The sequence below is a fragment of the Lynx rufus genome, unplaced genomic scaffold (genome assembly GCF_022079265.1).
Source record: "Lynx rufus isolate CCGP_SWC_20201006 ecotype Redwood Valley unplaced genomic scaffold, mLynRuf1.p SCAF_13, whole genome shotgun sequence".
Lineage (NCBI taxonomy): Eukaryota > Metazoa > Chordata > Mammalia > Carnivora > Felidae > Lynx > Lynx rufus.
The window spans coordinates 31848695-31866984 of record NW_025814827.1 but is presented as its reverse complement, the minus strand read 5'-3'; the positions used below and the strand labels follow the sequence as shown (position 1 = coordinate 31866984).

At 35.7% G+C, this 18290-nt stretch overlaps 1 protein-coding gene across 2 annotated transcripts in view; it reads right to left on the bottom strand.

Annotated features, from left to right (window-relative positions):
* TTBK2 (tau tubulin kinase 2) overlaps nucleotides 1-18290 on the bottom strand; it is a 136138-nt gene that overhangs the window by 106864 nt on the left and 10984 nt on the right. The window contains exon 1 of one of the 2 annotated variants that reach the window (XM_047075229.1): nucleotides 9615-10143. The exons of the other annotated variant lie outside the window; for it this stretch is intronic. The gene's annotated coding sequence lies outside the window, so the exon portion shown is untranslated. Of the gene's footprint in view, nucleotides 1-9614; nucleotides 10144-18290 lie in introns of those variants that run through there. 2 annotated transcript variants of the gene reach the window in all.

Below are 18290 nucleotides of genomic sequence, written 5' to 3'. Positions count from 1 at the left end.
ATTAGAATTAAATCTGAACTCTGCCATTAGTAATTATGGAAGCTTAAGTCTCAATTTCCTCAGAACTACTGAGAAAATTAAATGATATAGTATATTTATAAAGCATCATATTGATTCACTATCCAGTGTTCATTCCCCCTTAATGACAGACCCAAATTACCCTTGGGGAATGATCTTCCTTTATCATGTATCTACTGTCTCTATGGGCTTGATCTACTTCCAGGCCCAAGGTTGGACATTAATTGTTCTCAGCCAATCAGAGTAATAGACAAATTTCTCTTTTATTATAGAGATCAATTTGTTGAGGGGAAGAAAACTAAATATTCAAGACTTAAAGCAATCAATGCGTGACATTACTCTGATGAGATTCTTTTTTTTTTTAATTAAAAAAAATTTTTTTTAACATTTATTTATTTTTGAGACAGAGAGAGAGCATGAACAGGGGAGGGCCAGAGAAAGAGGGAGACACAGAATCTGAAACAGGCTCCAGACTCTGAGCTGTCAGCACAGAGCCCGATGAGGGGCTCGAACTCACAGACCGCGAGATCATGACCTGAGCAGAAGTCGGCCGCTTAACCGACTGACCCACCCAGGCGCCCCTGACAAGACTGTTTCAGGAATGTTCTAATCAGAGGAAAACTCAATAGTTTCATATGACACTTATGAGAAGAGATGTTATTTTTAAAGAGAAAGAATGGAGCTCCTTTCCAGTTGCTATCAGCAACTATCTCTCAACCATTAAGGAAATAAGCATGAGAATTATTTCTACAATATGGAAGAGATAATCATATACAAAAACTGTCAGCCATATGTGAAAGAATGAAAACCAGATGCTATCTTATATCATACACAAAAATCAACTCAAGATAGATTAAAGACTTGAATGTAAAAACATGAAACCATAAAACTGATAGAAGAAAACATAGAGGGTAAGCTCCTTGACACTGGTCTTGGCAATGATTTTTTAAATTTGACATCAAAAGCAAAGATGACAAAAGCAAAAATAAACAAGTGGGACCATATCAAATTATAAAGCTTCTGCACAACAAAGGAAACCATCAACAAAATGAAAAAGCAACCAGCTGGGAGAAAATATTTGCAAATCATATATCTGATAAGTAGTTAATATCCAAAATATAGAACTCATACAACTCAACAGCAAAAAAGAACAAACAATCCAACTTAAAAATGGGTAGAGGACCTGAAGAGACATTTTTCCAAAGAAAATAGTAAAATGGGCAACAGGTACATGAAAAAGTGTTCAATATCATTAATCATCAGAGAAATGCAAATCAAAACCACAAAGAAATATTATCTCACACCCATGAGAATGGCTATTATCAAAATGATAAGAAATAACAAGTGTTGGTAAGGATGTGGAGAAAAGCGAATCCTTGGGCACTACTCCTAGGAATGTACATTGGTGTGGCCACTATGGAAAATATTACAGAGATTTGGCTCAGTCAGTTAAGCGTCCACCACTTGGTTTTGGATGAAGTCGTGATTAGCAGTTCCTGAGTTCGAGCCCTGCATCAGGCTCCATGCTGACAGTGCTTGGGATTCTCTCTCTCCGTCTCTCTGCCCCTGCCCTGCTCAACACTGTCTCTGTCTCTCTCAAAATGAATAAATAAACTTTAGAAAAGAAGTTTCTTAAGAAACAAATGAACAAAGAAAAAAAAAGAGACAAACCAAAAAACAGACTCTTAAGTATAGAGAACAAACAAATGGTTCCCAGAAGGGAGGTGTGTGGGAGGATGGGTGAAATAGGTGAAGGGAATTAGGAGCGGGATTGTCTTGATAAGCACTAAGTAACATATAGAACTGTTGGATCTCTATATTGTACACCTGACACTAATATAGCACTGTACATTAACTACACTGGAATTAAAAAATTTTTTAAATTAAAAATAGAACTAGCATATGATCTAGCCATTCCACTTGTTGGTATATACCCAAAGAAATGAAATTACTATCATTAAGAGACATCCCACGCCCACGTTCAATGCCACATTACCTATAATAGCCAAGACATGGAAACAAATCACGGTTCGTGAGTTCAAGCCCCTCATTTTGGCTCCACACTGATGGTGCAAAAGCCTGCTTGGGATTCTCTCTCTCTGGCTGCTCCTTCCACATGCTTTCTCAAAATAAATAAATAAACTTAAAAAAAAAACCCTCAAAGTTAAGAAAAAAAGTTCTTATCACAAGAAAGAAAAACTGTGAGGTGATAAACTAAACTAAACTTGTGGTTATTTTGCAGTATATACATGTATCAAATCTTTATGTTGTATATAATACAAAGTTATATGTCAATTATACATATCTCAGTAAAACTGAGAGGGGGAAAAAAAGAGAATCCGGGTCAAAATACACCTGTAGTCTATCCTACACCTCTGGATCCTTCAATATGATGTGGAAGAAAAGTTCATGTGGTCAAGATCACTGGAATTAAATACAGCTTTTTCACTTGCTAGTTTGTTACTTAATTTCTAAAAGCCACATGATGGGTAACAAAAATTCTTAACCTCAAAGAGTTATTATTACACAGGTAAATCAGGTAAGGTATGTCTAATATTAAATATACTGCCTGGCACACAGTAAATGCTCTATATATGCTTCCTATTATCGTTAGTGATTATGAACACAAATTTTAGAAACAGACAGATCTAAGCTAAAATCCTAGCTCTTTTATTCACTACTTTTTTGACTGTGTGGACAGATTATTTAACCTCTCTTAAGCTCTATTTCCTCAACTATAAAATCAGGGGAAAGTTAAAGAAAAATTAAATCAAATAATATTTTTTTTAAAAGCATACATTTAAAACAAGGCCTGACACAGAAAGAATGATAAATGGCTGCTAGCCTCTTCATTAAATAATAGGCACAAATTGCCTTGCCTTCCACAGTGGTTGTACCAATTTATACTTCTGCTATCAGGACTTGAGTAAGTTCCCATTTCTCTGTCCTCACCAACACTTGGAGCTGTCAGACATTTTTGTTTTTGCCAATCCAACGGGTATGAAACAGTGTTTTGCTATATATTTTGAGTTTCTTTATTACTAGTAAGGTTGAGCATCTTTTCATCTCTTTATTGCTTAGGTTTTCTTTCTTGCAAATTGTCAATTCTTATCTTTTGTCCACCTGCTCTCCGTCCACTCCTGGGACTTCCTACCTTGGCCTAGGACATCACTATGTCATAGAGCCATTTATCTGGAGTCCTTTTGCGTCATGTTTCCCAAATACTTTAAAGCCCTTGTTCGTTCCCTGCCACTATATCCTTTCTCTCTATATTACTGGTGCCACTTACTTATCACCTAAAGACTCAAACCCCCCTCACTTTCTCCTCAGGCTCAGCAGGAAACATTTATGGAGCTCTAACCACCACAATACTCTAGATGTCATCAACCATTCACCCTTGCTGCTTCGACTTGTCCTGACCTAACTCCTTGGCTCTGACAACTCAGCTTCTCTCTGGTTTCTCTTTTGTTCCCTTCTCAATGCTCCTATGGATCTTTTTAATAAATTTTATACATTTTTTATAACTTTTCGTCTATAACATCATTATTCACCCTCTGTATCAGTCTGACTTGATTGTGAACCCCTGAGGACAAAGACCATCCCTTATTTATAACCCCAGTTCCTAGCACAATGGTTCACATTTAACAGGTGTCTAAGAAGGAAAGAAGGAAGGGAGAATGAAAATAAGCCTTTCATAAACTATCTAGCACCCTGGACTTTCTAGGCCTAAGGCCATTTGCTCCTTCTTCTCTGCTTTACTGCCCCTCTCCCCACCCCTACAGGGTGGGCCAAATGTCTACCTTAGGATGACAAGCACGAGCTTGCCTTGTCCTGTGCTTCACCTATCTTTTATAAACATACTATTGGACTCCTCTGATGATGCATGCTCTAATGAATTACCACCTATTATTTACTGACAGGCTCACTTAGCAGTGTCTCTTCTAGACTCCCTCCATTCTGTCAAATCTGATTGTACTTCACTGGACTAGGCCAAGAATGTCCCATATGTCACCGGCCACACACTATTCATAGGATAATTTCCCCAAATACTGTTTGGAATATGATGTCATTTGCCTACTTAAGAAACCATAAACAGTAATGCTTACATAAAGACCATTAAAATGGTGAAGGACTCCACCAGAAAACTACTAAAACTGATAAATGAATTCAATAAGGTCTCAGGACACAAAATTAATATACAGAAATCCATTGCATTTCTATAGACAATGAAGTAGCAGAAATAAAAATTAAGAAAACAACCCCATTTACAATTGCACCAAAAATACCAAAACACCTAGGAATAAACTTAGCCAAACAGGTAAAAGATCTATACTCTGAAAACTATAAAACACTGATGATTTTGAAGATGACATAACAAATGGAAGATAGTCCATGCTCAGAGATTGGGAGAACAAATATTGTTAAAATGTCCAAACTACCTAGGGCAATCTACAGATTTAATGCAATCCCTGTCAAAATACCAACAGCATTTTTCACAAAACTAGAACAAATAATCCTAAAATTTGTATGGAACCAGAAAAGGCCCTGAATAGACAACGCAATCTTGAAAATGTAGAACAAAACTAGAGGTATCACGATCCAGATTTCAAGATATACTACAAAGCTGAAGAAATCAAAACAGTATGGTACTAGCACAAAGACAGAGATACAGATCAATGGAAAAGAAAAGAGAAACCTAGAAAAAACCCATGATTATATGGTCAATTAATCTATGACAAAGGAGGCAAGAATATGCAATGGGAAAGAGAGTCTCTTCAACAAATTGTGCTGGGAAAACTGGTCAGTTACACGTAAAAGCATGAAACTGGACCACTTTCTTACACCATACACAAAAATAAACTCAAAATGGATTAAAGACTTAAATGTGAGACCTGAAACCATAAAATTCCTAGAAGAGAACATACAGGCAGTAACTTCTCTTAAGACAAGGATAACAAAAACAAAAATAAACTACTGGGACTACATCAAAATTAAAATCTCTGCACAGCAAAGGAAAAAATAAAACTAAGGCAACCTACTAAATGGGAGAAGATATATGCAAATGACATATCCAATAAGGAGTTATCTAAAATACGTAAAAAACATACAACTCAACACCAAAAAAAACCCAAATAATTCAATTAAAAACGGTCAGAAACATGAACAGACATTTCTCCAAGGAAGCCATATAGATAGCCCACATGAAAAGATGCTCAACATCAATAACCATCAGGGAAATGCAAATCAAAATTATAAAGAGATATCACACTGTTAGAATGGCTAAAATCAACAACACAAGAAACGACAAGTGTTGACAAGGATGTGGAGAAAAAGGAACCTGTTGGTGGGAATGCAAACTGGTGCAGCCACTGTGGACAGCGGTATGGAGGTTCCTCAAAAAATTAAAACTAGGACCACCCTACAATCCAGTAATCACACTACTGGGTATTTACCCAAAGAATACAAAAACACTAATTCGAAAAGATGTATGCACCACTATGTTTATTGCAGCATTAGTTACAATAGCCAAATTATGGCAGCAACCCAAGTGTGTATCGACAGATGAATGGATGAAGAAGATATAAGATACACACACACATGCACACATGTATGCATGTGCACAATGGAATATTACCTAGCCATAAAAAAGAATAAAATCTTGCCATTTGCAAAAATGTGGATGGATCTAGAGGATATAATGCTAAGTGAAAGAAGTCAACCGGAGACAGGTAAATACCATATGATTTCACACATATGTGGAATTAAAGAAACAAAGCAAAGAAACAAAGAAAAAAAAGGAGACAAACAAACAAAAAATGAACTGTTAACTACAGACAACAAACTGGTGGTTACCAGAGAAGAAGTAGATGGTGGGGGGGGGGGTGGGGGGAGGGCAGGTGAAAGAGGTGAAGGAGATTAAGAGTATACTTATTATGACGAGCACGGAGTAATATATATAATTGTTGAATCATTATATCGTACACCTGAAACTAATATAATGCTCTATGTTATTGTACTGGGATTAAAAGTTTTTAAACATTTATTTTCTGGAAAAATAAATGCAATGCAATGCAATGCAATGAAATGGTGAACCTGGAATTCACAATTAATTCTACATTACTTACCAAACCTCAGTTCTTCAACATGTATCATACACACTAATGAAGCCAGTTTCTTTTTTTATTCTCCTTCTCAAATGTGCTACTTTGGTTTTTGCTCACATTTTTCCCCTCAACCTCATTTCCTCAAATCAAATACAACTCTTAAATCTAAGTATCACTGTAAGAGGTAATATCAACCAATTAAAATTCAGGATTAGATTTTCAGGTATTAGCAAATTAGTCACCTACCAAAGCCCTGAGGGGAAAAAGCAAGAAAATTAAAGTAAGTTTCCCAGAGTTGAAAAAGAGTGATCAAGTCTGGTGCAGAGACGAAAGCAGAGTAAGAAGACAATCAGCAAGGTAGCGCTGATCACTAAAAGTCATAGATGGTTGACCTCAAGAAAATATAGGATGGAAGTATATAACAAATCAATTTTAACTTCGTGTTTATATGTCTCTTACGTTAAAAAAATCCTTTAAGAGAGGAAAGGAATTCTGAATATACAAACCAAATCTTTACCAACCCTTCAAAATACCACCACTAAGTCCTTCTCTTAATTTTCTAGCTCTTGACCAATATAACCCAATAAGGAATGTTTGTGGTCTGTCACTAAACTGCGCAAAATGGAATAATCCGTGATATCTCCACCCGAAAAAGACAGTAAGAAGTAGACTTAATTTAAATAGGTAGATACTATCTTTGGATATTATACGCAAGATGGAACCCTGGTAGTTAAACACCGATTTTAATTGTGATATTAAAAAGGATTTTTACTCATCTAAGGCAAGTAGTGACAAACCCTTCCTTACTGTCCAAAATATTTTTTTAAAGAAATAGATATGCTGGTACTTTAAAATAAATGCATAAAACCTAATGAATCTTCTTGTTCTTACTTAATTTTTTTAATTTTATTTTTTATTTTTTAAAATTCACATCCAAATTAGTTAGCATATAGTGAAACAATGATTTCAGGATTCCTTAATGACCCTTACCCATTTAGCCCATCCCCCCTCCCACACCCCTCCAGCAACCCTCAGTTTGTTCTCCATATTTATGAGTGTCTTCTGTTTTGTCTCCCTCCCTGTCTTTATATTATTTTTGTTTCCTTTCCCTTATGTTCATCTGTTTTGTCTCTTAAAGTCCTCATATGAGTGAAGTCATAACATTTTTGTCTTTCTCTGACTAATTTCACTTAGCATAATACCCTCCAGTTCCATCCACGTAGTTGCAAATGGTGTTCCTACAATTTCAAATGATAATTTACTACCTTTGCTTTCAATCCAAGAGCTTAAAAAGCTATGGCAAGTGATGGTGTGGTGGTCTACATCCTAGCATTAAATATTAATGAATAATAATGTCATGCAAAAGGCAAATAACTGTATGTTATTTTTATATGATAGAAGACAGTAAAAAAATCAGAAAGAGGCATCAATCATTTTCCTTTCAAAATAAAAAAGCCATTTAGTAATAAAGTGAAGAGCTGAGTTAAAAGTATCCCAAACCCAATAATGGGGATGCTCTGTAACTTAAAGAATAAATTCCAGCTCAGTGGCAAACTAGCAAATACTGGGATTCTGCAAAGCTGGGCTACTGTACTGCCAAAGACACAAGAAAATCAGTCCTAGCTTCCTTACCCACCTATCATTTACTCCTCTTATTTACCCATTTGCACCACCACCAAACAAACCACACCCAACCTAACAAAAACAGTTCATGAAGTACTTATACCAAGGAAGACAGAAAAATAAAAGACATAGGTCCTGTCCTCAAAGAATCTACAATTTTGTTGAAAGAAATGAACTCACTATACAATATGACAATATGAGATCAAATGACAGCTTCTAAGAACAAAGAATAAGCACTGTGAGAAATCAATAGATTCGATGGATTAGAATGCATCACAGAGCTTAGAGCTTGACTGAGTTAACCTATCGGTAAAACAAAACAAAACAAAACAAAACAAAAGTGGTGAGCCCTCTAAACCAAGTCCCTAGAAAAAAATTGAGCCAAGGAGTTTAAGGAACAAAGGCTCCTCTTAGCACTCACGAGGCTGCCCATCAACAATTACCTAGGTTATAGTAGCTCACCAGGAGTCAAAGGCAAAAGTTTCCATCTCTTCAATCTAGATAGCCATCACAGGGAATTCTACCTTTTAAACAAAACTCTCTATTCTATCACAACTGCCAATTTAAAACTACCAGGCTTTTGTGGTTAGAATGAATAAAATAAGCACAATTTCATTACCCTACTTAAAAAATGTACTTGTCTATCACAGATATGTACAAACAAGCATATGTAAAAATAAGAGAGAAGAAACCAAGAATTAGGGAACCATTCCAAGGCCCAGTATGAGGAAAATAATAATAATAATAATAATAATAATAATAATAATAATGAAGGGGGTGGAAACCATCAACAAAATAATTCAAGAAAACTTCCCAAAAGAAACCTTCAGATCACAAGTTTAAAAAAAGCACACAAACAGGCATACTAGATTAAAACACACCCATACCATGGCATATCATCATGAAATTGAAAAACCCTGGGGGAAAAAGAGAAAAAAATTAGATATTGCCAAAGTGACAAGAATCATAATAGAATTATACTTAACCACTACAGTGAGTATGAAGACAAATTTTGGAAGCAAAATTATTTTCCATACAGAATTCTAAATCCAGCCAGTTTTTCATTTGAACATCAGAGTAGGATAAAAACACTTCCAGACATGCAAGAGAGGTCCCAAACACATACCTCCCATGCATCCTTTACTCAGGGAGCTAGTAGAAGTGCTTCACTAAATGAGAATAAACACAAAAGAAAAGGGATTCAACTAGGCATACAATATAAAAGAAGCAAAGGGAATCCCCATGGAGACATTGAGGTGTGATCCAAGGATGATACTTGTGAACAGATCAAAAATGCCTGACTGGAGCTGACTAGGAGGTCCCTGGAGAGACTCCCCTAAGAAGAGGAAATCAGGAGTTGTGAGAATTAGGAGTTCATACTTTTTTATTGCCAAACAGTATTCCACCGTATGGATTTACCACCCTTGATTTATCCATTCACTCTTTGAATTATACATTTTTGACAAGAATAGAGGTGATATAAATATTCTTGTATCTGCTTTTATATGAACACAAATTTTTATTGCTCAAGGGTAAATGCCTATGGGTAGGATTGATGGATCACACAGTAAATTCATATTTAACTTTTGTAAGTATCTGTTTAATTGCTTTCTAGAAGAACTGCATCATTTTGCAACTCCACCAACAATGTGAGAGTTCCAGTTGCTCCACATCCTCCTCAGTATTTAGTACAGTTAACAGTTTTAATTTAAGCCATCGTAATGGATGTGCAATGGTAACTCACCATGGTTTTAATTTGCATTCTCCTAATAGCTAGTTATGCTAAACATCTTTCCATGAGCTGATCTGCCACTCTATATCCCCTTTGCCAAAGCCTATTAAACATTTTTAAATGGCTTATTTTCTTACCATTGAGTTTTCAAAGTTCTTTACATATTCCAAATAGAAGTCCTTTGCAGGTATATGACTTGCTAGTATTTTCTTCCAGCCTATAATTTGCCTTTTCATTCTCTTAGTAGCATCTTCACAAGCAATGTTTTTCATTTGATAAACTCCAATTCATCGATTTCTTCTTTCATGAATCATGCTTTTGGTCTCATGTCAAAGAACTTCTTGTCTACACTCAGGACACAGATTTTCTCGTTTTCTTCTAAAAGCTATATACCTTTATGTCTCAAATTTACATGTGTGGTACATTTTAAGTTCATTTTTGTATAATATGTTTGGTTTAGATCAGGGTTCATTATTTTTTTATGTTGATGTCCAATTATTCCAACGCCACTTATTGAAAAGATTATTCCTTTTCCATTTTGCAACTTTATAAAAAATTATTGGCCATATTTGTGTGGGCCTATTTCTGGAATCTCTATTCTATCTCATTGAGCTACAGCTCTTTCCTTTGCCAATAAAGTCTTGATTATGATAGCATCATGCTGTTTTTAAATCATGTAGTTTCAGGGGCGCCTGGGTGGCGCAGTCGGTTAAGCGTCCAACTTCAGCCAGGTCACGATCTCGCGGTCCGTGAGTTCGAGCCCCGCGTCAGGCTCTGGGCTGATGGCTCAGAGCCTGGAGCCTGTTTCCGATTCTGTGTCTCCCTCTCTCTCTGCCCCTCGCCCGTTCATGCTCTGTCTCTCTCTCTGTCCCAAAAATAAGTAAACGTTGAAAAAAAAAAATTAAAAAAAAAAAAATAAATCATGTAGTTTCATTTTTTCCAACATTTTTCTTTTTCAAAATTGTTTTGGCTATTCTAGGTCCTTTGCCTTTCTTTAGAAATTGTAGAATCAGTTTATAACTAGGCAGAGTGCTGTTGGGATTTTTTTTTTATCAATACTGCTTTAAATCTATAGATCATTTGGGGAAAACCACCATCATTACTATCGCGATTCTTCAAATTCATGAATACAACGTATTTCTCCATTTACTTAAATCTTTTCTTTTTTTGAATCAGGGTTTTATAATTCTCAGCATAGAGATCTTACACATATTTTGTCACATTTATAGCTGAGTGTTTCATTTTGGGGGAGCTACGTAAAGTTTTTTAAACTCAGTTTTTAATTGTTTATCACTAGCATATAGAAATATGATTGCTTTTTCTGAGTTGACCATGAATCACTTGCTAAACTCACTACTTTAGGAATTTTTTTGTGGATTCCTTGGGATTTTCTACATAGATGATTATGCCATCTGCAAATAGGGACAGTTTTATGTCTTCTTTCCAATCTCTATGTCATTATTTCTTCAAGTATTTTTGATGGACCACACTCATTCTCTTCTCATTCTGGGTCTCTGATGATACAAATTTAAGAGTTTATCATAGTCTCGTAGGTCCCTGAGGCTGTGTATTTCTTTATTTTTAACTGTTTTCCTCTGTTTTCAAATTGCATCATTTCTGTTTATCTATTTTCAAGTGCACTGACTCTTTCATTGTCATGTCTACTCTGCTATTGAGCTGATTTAATGAGTTTTCATTTCCATTATTGTATTTCTTAGTTCTAAATTCTCCATTTAGTTCTTCATATCTTCTATTTCTTTGTGGAGACTTTCTATCTTCTCGCTCAATCCTGGAACATGGTTATAACAGCTGATTTTAAAACTGTTTTTCAGATAATTTTAGCATATGTGTGATCACCATCTGTCAGGTGTCTTTTCCCATGTGAGTTCAATATTTCTGATTCTTTTTAAGCTGAGTAATTCTAGATTGTATTCTGGACACTTGGAATATTACTTTATGATACTCTGGGTCCTATTTAAGTCCCACTAAGAATGTTGGTGTTTTTGTTTTGGACAATAACTGACCAGTTGGGTTCACATTTCAAGTTCTGACCAGCCTCCTGTGGGTTCTATTTCCAATTTCAATTCAGTTTTCAAACCCTCTGGAGTCATACTGAATGTGTTTTATAACTGTCCCACGTAGTGTCTAGTTTGGGAGTTAAGGGGTGGTCTATCCCGTATTTCAGTCCTCAATGTTTCTGTATGCTGTTTAGGATCAGACTCAGGTAGGTACAGCTTGGAAGTCAACTCATGATTCCATAAGTAACTTTAAGTAGTCAGTTTCCCAAACTCCTCATTTTCTTGCAATCTCTTGGTTCCCCGGGGCTCTCCTTTTCCAGCTTTCCAGCAGAAAATTGAGGCTTCATTAACCCCACTCTGCCATGTACTCCTCAAGACTGGGCCAAGCAACAAAAAAAGAGCAGAGGGAGCAGAAAAGCCATGGGATTTACCTCACTCTCTTGAGACCAGAGCTCTTCCAATCTGAGAGGAAACTTCCCCTCCCTCTGAGATTTAGGCTCCTGCCTGCCCCCACTGAGGCCACTGCAGCTGCTCCCAAGGACTGCTTGAGGCCTGGGGTGCAAGAAAATGAAGAAAAGGAAAAAAAGAAGAAAAAAAGAATGATGCGGTATTGCCACATTTTCTCTGAGCATTAGGAGACCCCTGCCCGGAGCTCCTTGAGTCAGAACTAGAGGGCTTCTCCTGGTAGTTTTTCTGTCGTGTTAATAATGCTCACTTCCAAGTTTCAGGATACATTAAGTTCAGGCTGGGGCATACTGGAAGGAAAGAAATGGTAAACTCACCGCCGGTTCAGTGGTACTTTGAATTCTGGTCTTCTTCCCCAATCTGCCTCCTACTATTTATTTTTCAGAGTCCTCAAATAGCCACTCCAAGCACTCTGTCCAGGTTTTATAGCTGCATTCAGTGGGAGAGACAGGGTGAAGTGTGCTTACTCCATCTTATCTGGAACCAGAACCTGGACTACTGCTTTTCATAATAACTTTGAGGAACTAATTACTGAATCTATTTATATAACTTTGATTATACAAAATTAAAAATTAAAAATAAGCAAATCCTATATTAACTTTATTGTGAAAAAGGAAATAAGTAAGCCAGTAGAATCACATTTTTTAAGCATATATTCTTTTGGATATTATATGCTTATGAAAAAAGTGAAGTTTTTAATTGTACTTTGCTTTATTTCTTTAAATCTTATTTTACTTGTGGATTTTTGTAAATGCTACGACTGTTAGAAATTTGTTAAAAGAAGAAAAAAAAAGTAGGAGTTATCCAAAGTACAAAACAGAGGAAGTAGATTGCAGAGAAGAGGTTATAAACTGTTTAAAAAACTGAAAAAAGTTGGAGGATGACCAACACTCCAAGTCTAAACCAAGAGTTTCAAGAGGCAAGCAAAGCAGGCAGGAACCAATTCAAGGTCTTGTATGCCAGGTTAAGGTGGCTGGACTTTACCTGAGAAAAGGAAGCCCCTGAATTGTTTTAGCAAAGGTTGGGAATGCTACGATGCAATCAGTATGTTTGAACAATTATTCCTGCTGCAGAACATAAAGGTGCATAAAAAATGAGTGTTACTGCCTGAATCTTAGGGGTCATGTTAAGTTGCAGAACAAATATATATACAATATGATTGCACGTATTGTGGAGGCATATGGGTAAGAGAGGGAAATTTTACATACACACACGCAAAAAGTCATGTCATATGTAATCAAAGGATTTTATAAATGATTATGATTCCATGATTTATATATAGAATATATATCACATGATTATATATATGCATGCGTAAAGACAGATAAATAGCTGATTATAATATGTACTATTTCTGGAAAAAACAAAAGAAACTAGTAACAATGGTTAATTTTGGAGGAGAGTGAGGGGCTAAGAGAAAGCAAACTTACTTTTTACTTTATTCTTCTGTTTGATTTTTAAATCTTGTACTGTGAATACTTACACCCTTAAAAAGGGTTGTAAAAAAAAAAAGAGCGAGGTCTTACACACGAACTGGACAGAAGATAGTAAAACAAGATAAGTATGAATGAGCCTAGCATTCAGTACCCCAACTCCTAGCATATAGTCAGCTCTCAAACACTCTACAGATCTCTCCACAAATAAGGTATTACTAACCGTTTATAAAGCAAGTTCATAACACAAAACAGTTTTTTTTTATTATATCACACTACACTTCATTAATTCACCATGTATTTTCAATCATTCAGAAATGTAAACAGTAGATAAAGAGTAAGAATGGATTCCGAAGATATTTATTATCATTATACTACATTTTTACTATAAAAGAAAGATTTGCATAATTCTTTTCAATTTCTTAAGCACTGAGGGATATGAAAAGCTTTACAGTAAAAGATCCTCTCCTTTCCCGGTCCCTCCTAATGCCAATACCCAAACATAACCATTTCCAATGGCTTCTTGAGCTCTGTATGATTCCAGACTTTCATTGTGCTTATAAAGCACATATAACTATATGTGCATATGTATATACAAAGACAAACATATATACATTATATTCCCTTTCAAGAAAATGGAACTCTGCTCCTTAAATAACCTAGAACTATTCTATTTCTATATGTCCAGAGTAATGAATAGACAAATCCCCAAGCTGGCAGATAATGTTAAATCTTTCAAGTAGAGAATATTAAAATAAATGCACTGAACAGATAAAGTTCTCAGAGATCTCCTAACACATCTTTGATGGAACAAATGAACCTTAACCAGGGCAAGCAAAAATTACTTTAGGGAAAAGAAGTACCAGATGAAATAAACAAAAGAGCAGATGACAGGTTAATAAATGGGTAGATGATATAATAAAGGGTGAGGGTTTATCTCTAACCTTTTAGTCCCAGAGTTCAATTACTCTGTTCTCCCACAAAAGGAGTTATCAGAGATCTTCTAACACCCTTTGATGGTACAGATGCACCTTGATGAGGGCAAGCACTTTGGAGTAACTTTCACAGACAGTCTTCTATACTGGACAGACCAGTAGTCTAATCCAAAAAAGACGTTGTCTCTCATTCTTACAACTGGGGAAAGGGAGTAGTCATACTTTGCAGCAGAAGCTAGAGACTTCAAGCAGGAGGGCAGAAGAGGTACTGCTGCTCTTCCGTACTAGCAATCCTTCTTCCCAACTCTCAGCTTGTGCTCTGCAGTCTCCAAGGCAAAAATAAAATGCAAGACCAATATAACAGAGTGAAAAAATTTCCCCAGAAGTCAAAACAAAATCAATTCCTTTTTAAGGGCTATACCAAAGTAGTTTTCCTCTACATTTATGTGGGGCAAGAAAAATTAATTCCCAGCTATTTCAACTGAGAATAATAAAAATAAAAATAATAAAATTACTTGATTATCAAACAATGGCATTTACTCTACTTTTTTAAGTAGCCTCCATGCCCAATGTGGGATTTGAACTCACAACCTTGAGATCAAGAGTCATGTGCTATAACCAAATGAACTAGCCAGGCACCCCCTATTATTTTTTGATATTAATAGGATCTTTCCATACTTGCTTTTAGAGAATCTAGAGGAGAAAAAACTTAGTTTATAAATTATCTTCTCATCTAAGATAAAGAGAAAAACTTCAGTTTTACTCAAGTTGGTGCATAATGAAAGAGTACAAGAGATAAGATGATGCTTTATTTCATTCACAGAATGAAGTAGAGTTAAAATGGGGCAGGAAAGCTAGACAACTTTCTAAGTCACTCATTCATTTAAGCAGTGATTTTTAAACACCATAAACTTCATTAGATTGAACACATTATGGAAGGCACTTTCACATGAGAATTAGTGAGAAATCTGATCTGTAGGATACTTTTAAAGAAAAAACTATTTTATGCTTAGGTACATCGTTATATAGTAATTAGAAGCAAATAAACAAAATCTAAACTTTTAAAGATCCAAGAAAGCTTCTTTGATGAAAAGATATACTAAGTATAAAACATAGTAATTTTATAATACTCTTGAATTCCCAAAACAGTAGAACCACCTATATCCAAAAATAAAAAACTTCTAAACCAAATAGAAATGATTTTCTGGAAGATCCAAGTGACTGTTTTTTATAACAATAAAGAGTTAAATCTCTATCCAACATGGTTTGGAGAATCTAAGCTGTGATCATCTAAACTTTTTTTTTTTTACTTACCAAAAAAAAAAAAAACTTTATAAAGAAAATTACCAGAAATAGAAGTTATTTTTCTTACTCTCTCATATCGCCATTTACAAATGTATGCTATCACCAAATACAAAGCTAATTGGTGTTACCATTTTGCTCCTGAACATAATATATATGTCAAGTTTAAGTATATATAATTCTTTAAATAGCTTGCAATTTAAAAGGGAACACAAATGTATTTTTATTTTATTTATTTTTTATTCATTTTTGAGAGAGAGACAGACAGGCAGACAGAGCTCAAGTGGGGGAGAGGCAGAGAGAAAGAGAGACAGAATCTGAAGCAGGCTCCAGGCTCTACGCTGTCAGCACAAACCATGAGATCATGACCTGAGCCTAAGTCAGACGCTTAACCAACTGAGCCACCCAGGTGACCCTATTTTTTTTTAATGTTTTATTTATTTATTTTTGAGAGAGAGAGAGAGAGAGCGCGCGCGCACGCACATGAATGGAGGGGAGGGACACACACACACAGAGAGAGAGAGAGAGAGAGAGACAGAAGGCTCCAGGCTCTGAGCTATCAGCACAGAGCCCAATGTGGGGCTCGAACCCACAAAGTGAGAGATAATGACCTGAGCCAAAGTCAGATGCTTAACCGACTGAGCCCCCAACACAATGTATTTTTGAAAATAAACAATTCAGGAGCACCTACGTGGCTCAGTCAGTTAAGCATCCAACTTCATGATCTCACTGTCCATGAGTTCGAGCCCTGCATCAGGCTCTGTGCTGACAGCTCGGAGCCTGGAGCCTACTTCAGATTCTGTGTCTCCCACTCTCTCTCAAAAATAAATTAAGATTAAAAAAAATTTTTTTTATAAAAAAAAAATAATTCAGATGCACCCCATGTTTACAGCAGCACTATCAACAATAGCCAAAGTATGGAAAGAGCCCAAATGTCCATCAATGGATGAATGGATAAGAAGATGTGGTGCATATATATATATATGCACACACACACACAATGGAGTATTACTTGGCAATCAAAAAGAATGAAATCTTGCCATTTTCAACTACATGAATGGAACTGGAGGGTATTATGCTAAGAGAAAGACAAAAATCATATGACTTCACTCACATGAGGACTTTAAGAGACAAAACAGATGAACATAAGGGAATGGAAACAAAAATAATATAAAAACAGGGAGGGGGACAAAACAGAAGAGACTCATATTTATGGAGAACAAACTGAGGGTTACTGGAGGAGTGTGGGGAGGGGGGGGATGGGCTAAATGGGTAAGGGGCACTAAGGAATCTACTCCTGTTGCACTATATGCTAACTAATTTGGGTGTAAATTTTTAAAAATAAAAAAATTAAATTAAATTAAAAAAAGAGGACTGACAAGGAAGAAACTGTAAAGTCTCTTGATTCAAGAACGATCTAAAGGATTTGCTCTCAAACTTGTGTGTGCATTAGAATGACCAAGAAAGCTGAAGAAGGCAGCTCACAGACTCTGAATCTGTTAAGTCTCTGAGTGGGAAATCCTTTTCCTTTTGACAAGATCTTCAGATGCTTTGGATACAGAGCAAATTTAAGAATCACCTTATTAAATACTCCTAGAGGCTAAAAGTGCCTATTTATCCAAGGTGAGAACCTTCTAAACTGGAAGATTTTCACTGTGTCTAAAAAAACCATTCTCTTCATTAAATTTGCATATTCTTATGCAGTCTCGGGATAAAAGCGTAACACTAAAGGTTAAATATGAACCTGGAATAATTATTTGACAGAAAATTACTAACTGCCAAGAAATAACTGATATTAGAGTTTAAACATGAATGGTTCATTTAAAGTTTTCTTAAATTAGACCTACATTTTATTAAAATTTTCTATTCAGATTTGTTATAAATACAAGGAAAACTTGTAAACAATTTTGGACACATTGAGAAATACTTAAATATAATTAAACAGAATTTTTCATTTGTAAAAAAAAAATTTTTTTATAAAAAAATTAAACAATTCAGGGGCTCCCAGGTGGCTCAGTCAGTTTAGCAGCCAACTCTTGACTTCGGCTTAGGTCATGATCTCATGGTCCTGGGATGGAGCCCTGGCATCGGGCTCCACAATGAGTATGTTGCCTGTTTGGGATTCTCTCTCTAGTTCTCTCTCTGCTCTTCCTCTGTGTGTGCACACACTATCTCTCTCAAAATAAATAAACTTAAAAAAATAAATAAATAATTCAAACACATTAAAAAGTACACATTAAGAATAAACCAGACAGAATCTAGTGGTTATTAAAACCTATTGAGAAAAATGTGTTGGCCCAATAGCAACTAGTGCCCTACTGCCATATTGTAATCTCAATTATTTCCCAATAAAAGGAAATAGGGTTTCCTGGAGAAACAGAGTTCCAGATTCCAACAATAGCATGGGGGAAAGTTCAAGGAAAGCCTGAAATATGGCCTGTGCCAAAAAGGAAAGATGATATCACAGAACAATGGAGTTAGAAAGACACAGCAACCAACTTGAAAGGGCTTCCACTAGCCAAAGACACGAAAATTTGAGCGTCAAAATAACAATGACTGCAATGAGTTGAAATAAAATACATAAAAATCCTTGAGTTCATGGTGATTCTGGAAACAAAAACAAAAACAAAAAAATTCACTGGTCATATAGGGCACAAAGC